This window comes from Bubalus bubalis, chromosome 12 (assembly GCF_019923935.1).
Source record: "Bubalus bubalis isolate 160015118507 breed Murrah chromosome 12, NDDB_SH_1, whole genome shotgun sequence".
NCBI lineage: Eukaryota > Metazoa > Chordata > Mammalia > Artiodactyla > Bovidae > Bubalus > Bubalus bubalis.
The window spans coordinates 72244492-72253816 of record NC_059168.1 but is presented as its reverse complement, the minus strand read 5'-3'; the positions used below and the strand labels follow the sequence as shown (position 1 = coordinate 72253816).

Below are 9325 nucleotides of genomic sequence, written 5' to 3'. Positions count from 1 at the left end.
GGTTGTGGCAGGACTTGATCTTTGATACCTATAACTTCCAAGGCGTAACCAACTGGGTGAGCGTGAGTTTTCAGGTAACGTGCAGAGTCGACAAGGAGAAACAGAACTGAGGTTTCTCGCTGGTACAGGTCTGAGGCTTGCACCCGCTGCTTGTTGCAGCTGTGAGTCTCTCTGGGGGCTGTCACCTGATAGGGGTTCTAGCATATGTGAACAATTCCCCAGGGTTATGTTTGCTGCCCATCCACCTGCCCATCGTGCATTCCCTGATCTTGGAACAGAGGAGGAGCCCAAGTTGTTTTCTTTTTCCCGGAGAAATAAGGCTGAAGTCAGAGTTGGTGCCCATAGCCAAAAGCTCTTAATCAACGTGCCTCAACTCGAAGGCTCCTAACTACTTACTGTGTGTACCTCATTGCCAACTTCCTTTGATTCTTTTTTTTTTTTTGGCTTTAGATTTTAGTGTACTGTCAGAAACTATGTGTAAATATCAGCCAGTTAAATTGTAGAAGCAGTTCAGGTTTTATTGACTTCAGGCTCAAAAAGAGTAGATGGTTCGGTTTTAAAAAATCATGCCGAAGGACACACAGATTTGGAGTTTCTGGCTTGCAAACAGTGAGGAATAACAATTTAGCTCCTTGACTTTGCTCAATCATGGCCTATTGGCAGTCTCCTCAGAGCCACTCCCCACCCCCATGCCCATCAGATTAGTTTACAGTAGCAAGGACGGCTGTCGCCCTAGTTTTAAACATAGAGATGAAGTTCAGGAAGACTACTGCCCCCATGTAGCAGTGCAGTTTCTTCTGTTTCAAATGCCAGTCTGGGGTTTGGCGGGATGCACCTGCCTGTGGGCTGATGGGAACCATGGGGCCTGAGCGTTACATTCCTTCTGTGTGGTCCTCTCTCTGTCGCATAGCTCACCGAAATACCCGGGCAGGGCCAGAGCAGACAGCTGTGCTGGAGAGCTGCTCCTCCTGGGTTGAGTGTATTTTGGGAATCAGTGATATTTACTGGGGTGGAGGGTGGTGAACTAAGAAGCAAGAAAATGTGTCAAGGCTAGATAGATCAGGAGGGTGTGAGTAAAATGTTTCCTTTACAGTTTGCCATGGATAGGGCACTTTCAGAGCATCCCAGTGATTTTTATATGGGTTAATTTGCCTTTGAAATCCATACCAGCATTTTATGAGATAATGATGGAATGCCTTTTAAACTGCTGCTGTTGGGAAACTAATACCTGTGTCTTATACGTTGCCTATTCAGTTGTCACTGAGTGTAATTGTTAGGATCAAGGAGAGGGACATGATTTGAACCAAATTAGACCTACGTCTATGTGATCTGTGTTGTAGTTTTACAGCACTACATTTCCTTGATTCTAAGACACACCAGCAGTTTACCAGCAGCTTTTAGGTAAATTCATTTAACACTACCAGATCAAAATATATATGTTGAATTTAAGGCGCATCCTAATTTCAGGAATGTTAAAATATCTGGGAAGTGGCAAGACTTGAAGAAGGGATTTGCATGTCTTAGAACTGAGAATGGTATTTATAATATTCCTGGGTACATGATCATCCTGAGAACACATGCATTGTGAGGAAGGATTTCCTTAAGTCCTTTCTGTAAGCCCACCTACTTTTTGGAGTTATGTGTGTAAGATGATTGACTGGAGTTAGGCATGACAGTTAGCTGTTGAACAGAAGAAAGTTCCTGTGTAGGAATCTAATGCAAGGCCTTCATATAGTACCCTCCAGAAGCTGAGCCAACTAGCTGGCAGCAAACATCTTATGAGCTATACCTGAAATAGCCAAGTAACATCTCTCAGGAGCTGAACAGAAAGCGTAATTTTTCTGAGCCAGAATCATCTGATTTGTTTACTGACACATTTGTAAAGATCCTAAGAAACATGTCCTCCTCCCATAGGACATTAGGAGTAGAGAGGACTTCAGATGATTCAGTATTGTCATTTCCAGATTTTGACATGGGACACCGAGAGTTAGTGACTTGCCTGAGGTCACCCAACTAATGTAGAAAGTATGTGAAAACACTTTGTCAACTGTATACAGCGTGCAAATTAACATTAGTAGTTATTAGTGGCTGAGTCAGGATTAACACCCAGATTGCCAGTCTAGGGCTATTCTTCAATGCCATGTTACCTCATCCCTCATTTTTAATTTTCCAGAGGGTTTTAATAAAAGTAATTTAGTAGTCTGTAATTAGCCCTGTTGACAAGGGCTTGTTTTATTGCCTGAGACGTCGCAGAGCCAGGTGAAATTGAGTGTCACACTGTCTAATTAAATATTTATTCTTGCCACCTTAAAAATAATCATTTTCCCTCACGCATTTCCACTTCAAGAAGGTTTTTCCTTCCTTAAATTTGAATCATTTAACATAAAGCAAATGCAAAGGTGGGTATCTGAAGTCGTCTCAGCTTCTTATCCACGAGGCTACTGCTGTCTTCCAGGAAACAAGGTGGAGAGGGCTGAAAGGGGGCAGAGAGGAGGCACAAACTGGATTATCTTCCAGCTCCCAGAATGTAACCCTCTGTGGTTCCCGGAAGCCATAGAAATTTTTAGTCCCTGGCTTCCCTAGTGGCTCAGTGGTAAATAACCCACCTCCCAATACAGGAGATTCTGGTTCAATCCCTGGGTCGGGAAGATCCCCTGGAGAAGGAAATGGCAACCCACTCCAGTATTCTTGCCTGGAAAATCCCATGGACAGAGGAGCCTGGCAGGCTACAGTCCATGAGGTCAGAAAGAGTTAGACATGACTTAATGATTAAACACCATTCTTGAGAAAGGGAGATGGTCTGGCCTCTGGAAGCAGACAAACCTGAGTTCAAGTCCCAGTCCCACCACTTCCTGGCTGTGTGGCCTTGGGTGACTTACGGAACCTGAGTGCCAGTGTTCTCATCTGCAAGCCTAAAATGATAACCATCTGTTTTACAGGGTGGTTGTGAGGATTAAATGAAAGGAAGTATGTAGAGTACCTGCTTAGTAAAGGATAGCAACCATCTGTTTATATTACTAAAGTATAAAATAAAAAATAATGGTTTCAAAATTTTATCAGGACCCAGATCCATCTTGGACCCTCAATTGAGCAACTCCCCATCTCCCAGCAGCCCTTTTGGTTTGTTTGACATGCACAGAGGGCTTTATCCTGTGAAGACCTGGCACTTGCAGTGTTATTTCAACTGCCAAAATAGGAGTATATGAACTGCCCCTTTGTCTCCATGTATTCAGCTGACCTGGTTATCTGAAAGGCTGGCAGGGTGGGAGCAGTTGAGGAGGAGAGCACAGACTTGGTGTGTTTGTGTGTGTTGTGGGGGCGGTTAGTCCTCCGTGGGGGAGGCCAGTCTGGGGAGGGATCTTAATTTGAAATGGAAAAGCTGCTGAGCTGTCCCTCGTGAGTAAAGCTCGCAGTGGCCTTCATTCAGTTCCTCTGCTCTTAGAGGCGTTGGCTTTCATCAGTGACTGTGCTCTGATCAGCTCTGCATCTGGGAGACATGGAGAGCCAGGGCGAGGAACAATCCATCTTCAGAGGGAGACCTCCTTGCTAGTGAGGAGAGTAAAGAGAGGTCATTTGGGGTGGCACCAGTTCCAGGTAGAGTCAACCACATAATTAGGGAGCCAGGACAAGCCATTCAGGTGGAGCACAAATGAACTTAAATTCCTAAAAAATCTCATTTGGAAAGAAAATACTCCTAAATAGGCACGTAAAGACTGAAAATTAAAACACAATAGTTTTTACCTCTAGAAAGTGGAATTTGAGAGTGGAGGAGTGAAAAGGAGACTCAAGGGAGAACTTCTCCTATTTTCATATAGAATTCTATATGTGAATTCTATGCATATGTGATTTCTCCTTTTTTCATGTATAATTCTACATGTGAATTGTTATAAGAAGCAGGTATGCTTTTGTATTGAGGTTGGGAGGAGAAGGAGGTGACAGAGGATGAGATGGTTGGGTGGCATTACTGACTCAATGGACATGAGTTTGAGCAAACTGGGAGATAGTGAAGGACAGGGAAGGAAGCCTGGCATACTGCAGTCCATGGGGTTGCAAAGGGTCGGACGGGACTTAGTGATTGAACAATGAACAACAAAATGCTTTTGTGATTTAATGAAGACCAATAGGGTTGGTAGTGGTTGTTTTCCAGTAATCACATTTTGGTGCGCAAGAAACAGATGCCTTTACTTGGAGCCGGCACTGCTTGGGGCAGATAGGGTTAGACTACTTCCTTCCAACAGGCTGAGCTGTTTGTACCAAACCAGGGTCAGGAAGATCCACTGGAGAAGGGATAGGCTACCCACACCAGTGTTCTTGGGCTTCCCTGGAGGCTCAGCTGCTAAAAAATCTGCCTGCAATGCAGGAAACCTGGGTTCGATCCTTGAGTTGGGAAGATCCCCTGGAGAAGGGAAAGGCTACCCACTCCAGTTTTAGGGCCTGGGGAATTCCATGGACTGTATAGGCCATGGGATTGCATAGAGTCAGACATGACTGAGTGACTTTCACTTTCAGACTTGTAGGAGAACTCAGGACCTTCCAAAGTGGCTGCTTCCTGGCAGCCGAGTGTTCATCACTAACCTCCTACCTCACTGCCTTTTCCTAGTCTTTTCATTCCCTTCTTGAGAATGATCCCTTCCTTCTCTTGAACGGTTGACGTAATCATTGCTATTCTAATATGCTAATTTAACTTTCAACTATTGATGAAAATGGCATCTAACTAGATGACCTTTATGAAAAATCCAGGCCCCTTATATCCAGAGAAAAACATGATCTGAAAGGATGCTTCTGCTTCTACTGCTGCTAAGTCACTTTAGTTGTGTCCGACTCTGTGCAACCCCATAGATGGCAGCCCACTAGGCTCCCCCGTCCCTGGGATTCTCCAGGCAAGAACACTGGAGTGGGTTGCCATTTCCTTCTCCAATGCATGAAAGTGAAAAGGGAAAATGAAGTCACTCAGTCGTGGCCGACTCTTAGCGACCCCATGGACTGCAGCCTACCAGGCTCCTCCATCCATGGGATTTTCCAGGCAAAAGTACTGGAGTAGGGTGCCATTGTCTTCTCCAAATCTGAAAGGATACATGTACCCCAATGTTCACTGCAGCACTGTTTGCAATAGCCAAGACATGGAAGCAACCTAAATGTCCATTGACAGAGGAATGGATAAAGATGTGGTACATTTCTGCAATAGAGTATTACTCAGCTATTAAAAAGAATGAAATAGTACCACTTGCCACAACATGGATAGACCTAGAGACTGTCATACTGAATGAAGTAAATCAGATAGAGAAGGAGAAATATTGTATGACATCTTTTATATGCAGAATCTAAAAAATGATACAAATGAACTTACAAAACAGAAAGAGACTCACAGACTTAATATCTTTAACTTATGGTTGCCTATACACACTGCTATATTTAAGATGGACAACCAACAAGGACCTACTGCATGACACATGGAATTCTGCTCAATGTTATGTGGCAGCCTGGATGGGAGGGGAGTTTGGAGGAGGATGGATACATGTATATATACAGCTGAGTCCCCTTGCTGTTCACCTGAAGCTATCACAACCTCGTTAATTGGCTATACTTCAATACAAAATAAAGGGTTTTTTTTTTAATTTTTAAAAAGAAAGATCCATGCCCCTTACTTAGCATCAAGAGGGCTTGAAGTGTAAAGGTGTGCAGCTGAAATGCTGACGCCCTCTATTACGGTAGCTGCATTTCAGATCAGATCTGGCCAATAGAGTACAACTTTCCAGAGCAATTTTTTAACCACTTCTCCTAGGAATCACTGATAACTGACAGAATTATTAAATATTGTTGAGCTTTAATTTTCTCATAAGTTTCAGTCCTGTTTTCTAGCCAGATGTCCTGTTTATTATAGGAAGATGACACACCTATCATTGGACACGTGCTTTGACTTACTTAACCCAGAGCTAGCATGGGTTGTGCTGAGTAATCCACATTCCATCACCCAACCTTCCCTTTGGCCAAGAGTACAAATTCGTGTGACAGTTGGCCAAGGATGGTTTTTCCTCTGTGTAGAGCTGACTGGCCAATACCGGCTTCAGTCTAATATCTTGTTCTTACTAGCATCATGCCCTGCCAACTTTGTTAAATGGGAGTAACATAACACTGGTGTTCTGAGCTTTGGACATGTCATTTGCCTGAAGTAAATAAAGATTTGGTCTATCTAAATGTTTTGACTCAATGTAAAATGATTTTTTTCCTGAAACTATTTCCTGTATATAGGAGATACATACCAGTTGTGGGATATGTTTAAAATAACTGAGCAAGAGCATGTCTTCAAATCTGCCCTGTCATTTTGACAGTATGTATCAAAAGCCTTAAAAGGAACATACATTTAGATCAGAAATTGCTGTTCTAGGAATACTGAGAAAATCAGAGTTGTATATAAAAGTACCTATACAATGATTTTTATTAATGCAACATTATTCATTATAATCATTATTAACATAATCAAATAGTTAAAACAACCAAAAGGATCAACAATTAGGCATTTGATCAGTTCACCCAGATACAATACTGCACAGGCATTAAAAATCTCCTGGAATATTTATTGATATCAGAAACTTTTGATATAATCAATGAAAAAAGGATGCAAAATTGTGTGTCCAGAATGATACCAATTTTACTTTAAATGATATGAAAAGATACTGGAAGGGCGTATGCCAGAACCATCAGTGATTATCTTTAAGTAACGGGAATACTTTGTTTTCTGAGTGCTTTTCAGTGTTTTCCAAACTTTTCTGCATTAAGCAACTATAACTTTTATTACAAAATTTTTAAACCAATGATGTATAGATTCCATGTAGTAGAGCAATCTCTAAGAAAACCCCAAGGTATTTAATTTTTTACAATTTTGTTTCACTGTGGTTTTGATTAAAGATAAACACTTCTCAAAAGTGTTCCTTTGGATGCTGCTTCATTTCTTCTTTGAGAGAGAGCATGCCGGGAGTATGACTGTGTGGGTGTGTGACTAAAAACACAGCCTAGAAACTCCCAAGTCCAACCACCCAAATGAAATAGTTCCTCTTGACTCAAATGAGATGTAAAAAAAAATTTTTTTAAAGAGAATGTCTTACAAAATAGTCTTCTTTACCTCTTAACTTTTGCTTTTTAAGCTTATCAGGTTTCAGTAAAACCCTGTATGGCACAGGGCTCCATTTTAGGGGGGCTTTTTCTCCCCACGTCTTTGCAGATTCTCTGGTGTTGCGGTTCCCCATGGCTCAGGCGCCTGATTTGAGACTTTCTCTCTTTCAAGAGCTGGACATGACAGCAACTGCGCCACCGCACCACCACTCTTGTTTTGGTGGTTGTGTACCTATCTGAACTACCTGTTTTGAAAGACTGTGCCCAGGCCTCTGGCAGCCTCCCCTCTCCCTTTGCCCTTGGCCATATTCTGTTCTGCCATGGCCCTTTTTCTTCCAGGCGTGAAAATTTTGGGTGCCCGCCAGTGGCCACCTGACGACAGAAGCCCTCGAGGGGATGGGCTGGGCAAGTCCCTGGAGCTGGTGGCTGTGAAGGGACAGGCTGGCCTGGCAGCTGTCCTCTCGCTCATTTTCCCATCCCCGCACACACTGTGCATCATCTCGATGGCCTGTCCAATGGACTGATTGTTGTCCTCCACCCGCGGTGGTGTCTGCCCACCTCTGAGCACTGGAGAGCCCAGATGTAGACTTGAGGAACTGTGTGGCCTGTCACACAGCTCAGCCTGTGTTGTGATATAAAGTGTTTTCTTAAGCAGGATCTGCTGCTTCTTCCAAGTGGTTCTGACTCCCAAAACACCCGCTCCAGACCGGGTGGAGGCCTCTCCTGCCCTCAGGAATTGTTAATGAGCAAGTCTTTGGGTATGGCTCGCTGGAGACGCTCCACCACCTGGAAAGAGTGATTGAGGAAGAAGCATTCATCTTCTCTTCAAGGTGTTATTGTCCTGGTCACCTTGTAATTTCAATGTTGTTTCCTAACTGGTAAGAAATGAAATCTTAGTTCCTCTGAGTCAGCAGGATCCTAGCTGAACTAATGTGTGTTGTGCCATGTGAAAGGGCCAGGCTTTGAACCACTGGATAAAATTAAATATCCCTTCCTGTATGAGTAGTATCTCCAGTTAGGGTAATACGTACTGTGTAGCTAGACCTTTCTGTAGCACCACACTCTTGGCAGATGGCCGTCAGCCCCTTCTCCCGTCCCTGCAGATTATTGCTACTTATCAGGGACTCAGGTTTAGTCTCTGATCTGCTCTGATTTTAGATGGTAGAGTTCACAGCTGAAAGCTCCCAGTTTGGGCAGCCTATTAACACCTTTAAGTGACAGGACCACAGCTAAGTGAAGAGACGTGTTATGCTGGCCCTAAAATAGCAAGGTGCAGTGTTTTGAGACTTGATAAGACTTGTATTCCCCGGGAGGTATAGTTTCCAGGTTTATAGGTTATTCATATAAATTTGCATGTTGTCATCTCAAGGGCTTATTCTAAGTGTCCTCTCAACAAGTATACTTTCTGTTTTCTTTCTGAGTCATTATGGGGTATAAAAGAAATGAGATTCAGCGCCTATCCATGAGAGACTGCAGTCTGGTTTGGAAGATAAGGTGGATGTGTGGAATGACCAGTGTGCATGACAACACTGGACGTCGGTAATACATCTGTGCTGCTTCGTTGTGTAAGACACGGTCTTTGCCCTTAAGGAACTCAGCTAACATTCTGGCGAGAGAATTGGACACAAATTTATATAGATCACCATAACACCAGGCGATGGAAACTCCAGCAGTGATGGGAAGGGGTGCTTTGGGAACCCCGGGCGCAAGAGTGACTCTGAGCCTGTAAGACCCGTGGAAGGCTTCAGAGAGGGAGGCCCATCATCGCTGATGGGCGGGGTTGACAGAGGGTCCCGCCCACCGGAGGACAGATGAGTAAGAGAGTTCAGGCAAAAGAAATGAAAAAAACAGAGTATTGTGTTATGTCACTAGTGCTATAGAGTCTAAACTCAAAAAGGACCCCGAGAGGAAAACAATCATTGTGAACCAGAGAAATCAGAAAAGACTTCACAGAGGAAGCAGAACCTGAGCTCATCTTTAAGATGAGCAGGACACCAGAGAGGGCCTTCCACGAGGTAAGGGGCCATGTCCTGGAAGGACTGGCTGGCTGAGGAGCATAAGTTCAGTTCAGTTCAATTCAGTCACTCAGTCGTGTCTGATTGTTTGCATCCCCATGAATCGCAGCACGCCAAGCCTCCCTGTCCATCACCAACTCCCGGAGTTCACTCAGACTCACATCCATCAAGTCAGTGATGCCATCCAGCCATCTCATCCT

The 9325-nt window shown here is 43.8% G+C and overlaps 1 protein-coding gene across 1 annotated transcript in view; it reads left to right on the top strand.

The window, feature by feature from the left end:
* Window positions 1-9325, top strand: part of MAPRE3 (microtubule associated protein RP/EB family member 3) — a 55837-nt gene that overhangs the window by 1008 nt on the left and 45504 nt on the right. The gene's annotated exons all lie outside the window — the stretch shown is intronic.